The sequence below is a fragment of the Strix aluco genome, chromosome 18 (genome assembly GCF_031877795.1).
Source record: "Strix aluco isolate bStrAlu1 chromosome 18, bStrAlu1.hap1, whole genome shotgun sequence".
NCBI lineage: Eukaryota > Metazoa > Chordata > Aves > Strigiformes > Strigidae > Strix > Strix aluco.
In genome coordinates, this window is record NC_133948.1 from 626,641 (window position 1) to 632,640 (window position 6,000).

The window sequence follows — 6,000 nt, forward strand, 5'->3', positions numbered from 1 at the left end:
GGGGAGCCAGGCTGGTGTCCCTGCTGCTGCTGGAGGGTGCTCTGATCCCCGCCTTGCTGGTGCCAGCAGTGCTGCTCCCTGCCTGGGCAAGCTGGCGGCCATGTGCTCCTGCACCCTTCCACTTGGGTGTCTGCTCTTCCTCTCATTCATCTGTCCAACGCATTTGCACGGAAGAGCTGTGTTCCTTCTCAGCCGTCGCAGTGGGGCAGGAGGTGAGCTGGGCCATTAGCCGCCGCATGCAGGCCAGCCCTGCACCCCCTGCACCCCAATTTACACCTGCTGTGCCTCCAAGTCACCCTGAGAGTGGCCACCTGGCCACAGTCGCCGTCCCAGCCAGCTGCACCGCGCGCCGCAGCACGCTGGTGTTGGAGGGAGGCATTGGAGAGGCACCTGCGCTATGGCCACAGTGTGAGTTGCACCTCTTGCAGTGTTTTAGGCTTTGAAACCTTGTTTGTTCTTCTTGTGTCTGCGTGGAAAGCCTGCTCAGGAAACATTTTGCTTTTGTGGAGACCTATCCCCCAAGATGCCTCCCTCTCATACTAGGAAGGTCTTCTGGGTTGTTTATTAGAATATTTACATTTCTAAATGGTCTGAATTCTGCTTGTGCTCCCAAGTCTTGGTCTGCCAAGCAACTCAGAGTATCACTCAGCCCAAAGAAATGCATTTTGGGATGAAACCCAGAAAAATCATGAGTTTGTCTCAGATTCCCGCTGCCTGCTAGTAATAATGCTGTGCCTTTCTCAGGCTGTTGTTGCACGAGGCTGCCCATCTCCTGAGAGGTAACTCCAAGCCTTTCACAGAGCAGCTCATGCCCAAGGCAAGTGACCCCTGTCCCTCGGCAATAAGCCCAGGTATTCTTCATGGGACACTGGCAGAGCACAGATGTGGCTGAACCTTCCTGGGGAGAAGAACAAGGGATGAGCAATCCTTTCCTGCAAGCTGCAGGCCCACGTGTATGAGAGCTACCCCTGCAGCTCCAGAGAAGCCGGCCTCGTTGCAGGGAGGACCAGCAGTGTGACAAGGCTGTTTGGGGCGTGAGCATTTGGGGTCAGGGAGATCTTGGCTCCCCCGTGTCATGGTGGGGCTGGGAGATGCTGGATTTATGTTGCAGCAGTGCCTGTACCCCTGGGTACAGCCTCAGGCTTCTTGCTGTGCTCCTCATCTGCTCTGCTGGCGGCTCTGCGGCGATACTGGGGAAATGGTCGACAATTCAAGCCTGAAATCCCTTATAAACAAATTCCATGTCTGCTGTGGCCTTCTCTCCCAGCAGCACTGTGAGCAGATGCAGCAGGGGCTGCTTTTCAGTCTGTTTTAAACTATTTAAATTTCCAAGGTTAATAAAGAGAGAGAGACGTGTATTATATTTGTAATTAAATCAAACAATCTCAATTCATGGACCCTCAAGGTTCCTTATTCTTGATGCAGTGAGATTAGGAATTGCCAGTTTCCCTAATTAATGGCTGATACTCTCAGCTCTGAGATCTCCCTGTGTCTAGCACAACGCTCACCCGGGTTTCGGCCTGAAATAACCCCAGTGGCTCGCACTGTGTGTGAATAACCTCCTAAATGTGTTTGCCTTGTAAGCTTGATACACCTTATCAAGGCTCTTGCTTACAAGCCCTAGTGAAGGCAGCCCATTGTGTTGAGAGATTACTGCTGCTTCAATGCCATTTAATATTTTACCATTGCTCCATCTCATCGACAAGAAGCACCTGGAAGAGGAAAAACCTGGTTGTTTGGGTACGTAGAAACGATGGGCTCAGGCTCCAGCTGTTGGCCCCTGTGAACTGCTGCTGGTTTGCCCGGTGCCAGGCTGGGGGGCATTTCCCACTCTCCAGCCCCAGAAGCACTCTCCCGGCACTGCCGTCCTGGCAGAGGCAGTGGGTTTAATGTTTTGCACACATGGCTCTGCGGGGCTGATGTGTTTGACTGGAAGGAGCAGTCACAGCTCCTTCCCATGGAAAATCCATCTGTTCCCCTGCATTCCCTGGTGTGTGGGGTCTCAGTGCTGGGGCGGGGGCGACAGCAGAGAGGGTATTATTTGCCGTGCACCCTGCTTGGCTGAATGACGCTGTGCTGCACTGGAGGTGGTTAGGAGGGATTGCTCAGGCATGTTCCCCCTTTCCTTTGCCTTCACTTATTATTTGAGACTTTGCTTTGTAAGAAAAGCCTATTTTTCACATGTTGGAGCTATGTTATTTATTCCCCTCGGCTGTGTCCAAGCTCTGGAGAGGGCTGCGGAGCCCCTTGGACAAGCCCCGAGGGCAGCTTGTGCGGGAGGGCCAGGGCCCAGGTGCCGGAGCTGGGCTCGGCAGCGGGGGGCTGCAGAAAGGGTCTTTTCAGGGTGGAGGTCTGGGGATTAATCTGAAGGCAAGGTTTTGTGGTGTTTTTTTTCTTTTTTCCCCCCTGGAATAATTGAAGTTCAGCTCTTTTCAGGCACTGATAACGCTCCAGCAGGACGGCAGAGGGGTGGTGGGGAGGCAGTGGGAGCCCGCTTGCCTCTCCCCAGCCGTTCCCGGGACTGCCGAGCCCATTGAGGCCGCAGGAGCGGTGCCTGCACAGGTGACGACCGTGCCTGGCTGATGTCTGTTCACCCTGGCAGGGTCTCGGTTTCAGGTTGGCCTCCCTCATGGACTGGCAGCGTGTGCTGGTGCCGGCACACGGCACAGACTCAGGCATTGCTGCTCTCCATCCCCAGCAGGCTGTGGCTGAGCTGAGTGCCCCGGCCAGGTGGGGGGTCAGCCAGGACGCTGCTCCCCGGCTCGCTGGCCCAGCCACGTGTGTTCTGCCAGCTGTGTGGCCAGCACATCCCCAGGCAGGGCATCCTGTGCCCTCTGCTCGGAGGTAACCCACGGCCATGGCACAGGTAGCTGCTGGCCTGACAATGGAGGCATTTTATCTTAATTTGAGCTGTTAAGAAGTATCCCTTTTTCTGTGATTTATGGTGCCAGATCAGGCCGGGAGACCCACGCGGGTCCAGCACAGCTCCCAGGGAGCGCTGCTGGCCGGAGCCCGGCGGGGCCTTTACAGCCTGTAATGGGGCTGGCTCGGCCTTTCAGCACTTTAAAGGCTGTTTGTGTTTGACGGGCTGATGCGTATCAAATGCAATCCAGCTTCCCACTGTCTGCTCTGTCAGCCCCCTGATGGTGGCCTTTGACAGATAAAGCACCCCCTCCCCGAATTTCTGATTTCACACTGATGCACAAACATTCTTTGGCAATTTGAGCCCATTGTATTAAAGTAGTTAAATTCCTTAAGCATGTGCCTCTGCGAACACAGTGGTGATGTTCAGCACAGAAGTATCAGTGTGGTGGCAGTGCCATGTCAGGAGACCCGTAACGGCGACGGTTCCATCGGACGCTGAGCCCGTGGGCTGCAGCCGCGCCCATGCCACAAGCACATGGGGCTGAGGACGCTGCTGCATGTACCGAAACGCCGGCGCCCGCGGCTGCCCGCAGCTCTGCTGCAACGTGCATGTCCATGGGTGCCGGCGGGGTCCTCACCCTCCTGTGTCGGGGAAGCAACACTGGCGTAGCCCAAGGAGTCTGCGGGGGGACTGACTGCTGTGGCAGTGCGGGGGGTATGAGGAGGTGTTAAAGGTCTTTCTTGTGAAGTGCCTTTGCCTTTCTGCTGGACCTCAGAGAAAGCACTCTGGCCATCCTAATTTCAGCGCAGTGTGGGACTTGGCTATTTGACCTGGCCTGGAAGCCTCTTTTCCCACCCAAGAGTGCCTACTGGGTCCAGGAGCAGCCTGGGAACCAGGAAAAAAGGTCCCAGGAAGGGAAGCAGCTTTGGCAAATGCAAGAATTTAATTGTTCTTAGCTAAGTGGGAGAGCTGGAGGGGGCCACCATTGCTGGGCTCTGTTACAGTCCAGCATCTGATCTGCTAGCCCTTGCCTCAGAAACTACCTCGTGTGGTGTAGTCACTAGTGAGTTAAGATTTAGTTTCAAATGTCTTAAGTTATTATTGATGCTTGAAAAGGTTACATCTGCAACTCATTTTCTATGTCATTGACGTTCTTTTCTGACAAATAATTTCAGAAATATGCAGCAAAATGTTTTGGCCCACAAATGCTGCAGCTCACCAAGTGTGCAGACCACATCTTTACACATTTTGTAAGAAAAAGCTTAACTCCTCATGTGCTCTCACAGCTCTGCTTGCCTCAGGAAGGCACGAGGGTGATACGAAGTCCTTGCTGCTGATGCAGCGCCCATGTGGGTGCCACGAGGCCCGCTGGAGCAGAGGGTGCTGGAGCACTCTCCATCAGGGCTGGCATGTGCTGGGGTGCAGAGGGCTGGCCCTGTCCCTCTCGAGGCACGATGGAAGCCCAATGGAAAAAAATGGTAGGTGACCTGTTCTAGTGACGGCTACACCTTTGGTTCTAGAGAAATACGGTTTGGGAAGGGCATACTCCTGGGTGTCAGTCCTCTGTGGGTCTGCGGACACCCAGGCTTCAGAGTGCAGGTGTTGGGTGGTGTCGGGACCTGGACGGGCTTTGGATGACATGAAAGCAACAAACCTGGAAGAGAAAATTCGATCATTTTGCTGGGATAGTCAGTGGCTGTGTCTGTCACTGCGTCCCAACGCGCTGCCTGTGGCTGTGGCCAGGCCGCTCTGTTCCTCGGATCACAGGAGTGCTCCTGGCAGCTGTACAACGGCAGAGGGAAGTGCTTTCACCGGGCTTCCCAGCTGCTGTCACAACGCAGTAATGATTTCAGGGAGACATAAGCCAGATTGTTTGAATGAGAAAGCAATAAGTGACCTTGGCTTTCTGGTTCATGCCCAGGTGTATGAAGGGGAAATAAGAGAGAGTTGCCTCCTAGGAATCATCATCAAAGCCAAGCATCATTCATGTAATTTGCTTTGGAAGGTGGAACTTGTCTTTTTATTTACCAAGCACTGCTGATGTCCAAGATAACATTTATATCAGATGGGAGCTTTTAAAGTGCTGCTCAGACAGGGCTGCTGACCTTCTTCTGGTCTTATTAAATGTTATGCATTTGACATGCTCTCTTCTGTTATCTAAATTACCAGCCTGCCTGAGAAAGGTGGCTGCTGGAGTGAGCTGGGTGAGGTTAGATGTCATCTGAGTGTCTCTGCTTGATGTGCCTTTGCAGGCAGAGCTCAGCGGGAACTTTGCTATTGGGATGAAAGCCGTAGCTTAACCTATGGGCGGTCTGAAATAACTTCATTGTAGAGTGGTATCCAGAGTGAAGATGGGACTCCACAGGAACGCTTCCCTTTCCCCAGCTTGCCTTTGTTGTTGCTGCTTTGGTGAATATTAAGAGGGGTTGCTGACCCTTGCGAGCCCGCGACCTCTGTATCTGAAAGGCTGGTGGAGAAGAGCCTTCTTCTCAACCTTGCTGAGCCAGTCTTTCCCCAGCGCGCTCCTTTCTTTGCCAGCGTGACACTATGGAAATGCAAGCTATGGAAATGCACCTTCAGAGCTGCCACCCCCGGAGCAGATTCGGTGCGCTCCCGCCATGTGTGGCTGACTGCTCCGCTTTGCGTCCCTCTGGCAGGGCCAGGCCTCCTCCGGGAAGGGAACCAGCAGCCAGGCTGGCTCACATCCTGTGGGTCAGACCTGGTGGATCATGCGGCTGATAAGAAGGTCCAAAGAGCGCAGAGGAAACTTATCTGGGAAGAATGTGGGAGGCACACAGCTAAAGGCTGCATGTCGATCTAAGGAAACTGCATACGAAAGTCTGCAGGGACTCACCTAGGTGGCTTGTCTGGGCAGCAGCACTGCCATGTGCCATTGCACCCTGCATGGGCTGCCTGCCCGGCACTTGCCATCTTAGAAAGACCAGAAGAACAAATTGCAGTGCCACAGCACTGCCTCTGCCAGCCCGAGCTTGTGGGATTGATCCAGGGGCAAACCAGACAATTTGAAACTGAGCTTTGAACCCTGCCTTGCTTTCCCCTCATATTTTGTGCCCATTCTCTGTGCCACCTTGCAGTGTTTAAGGAAGGAGCAGGAAGCTGCAGGGTTTTACCTC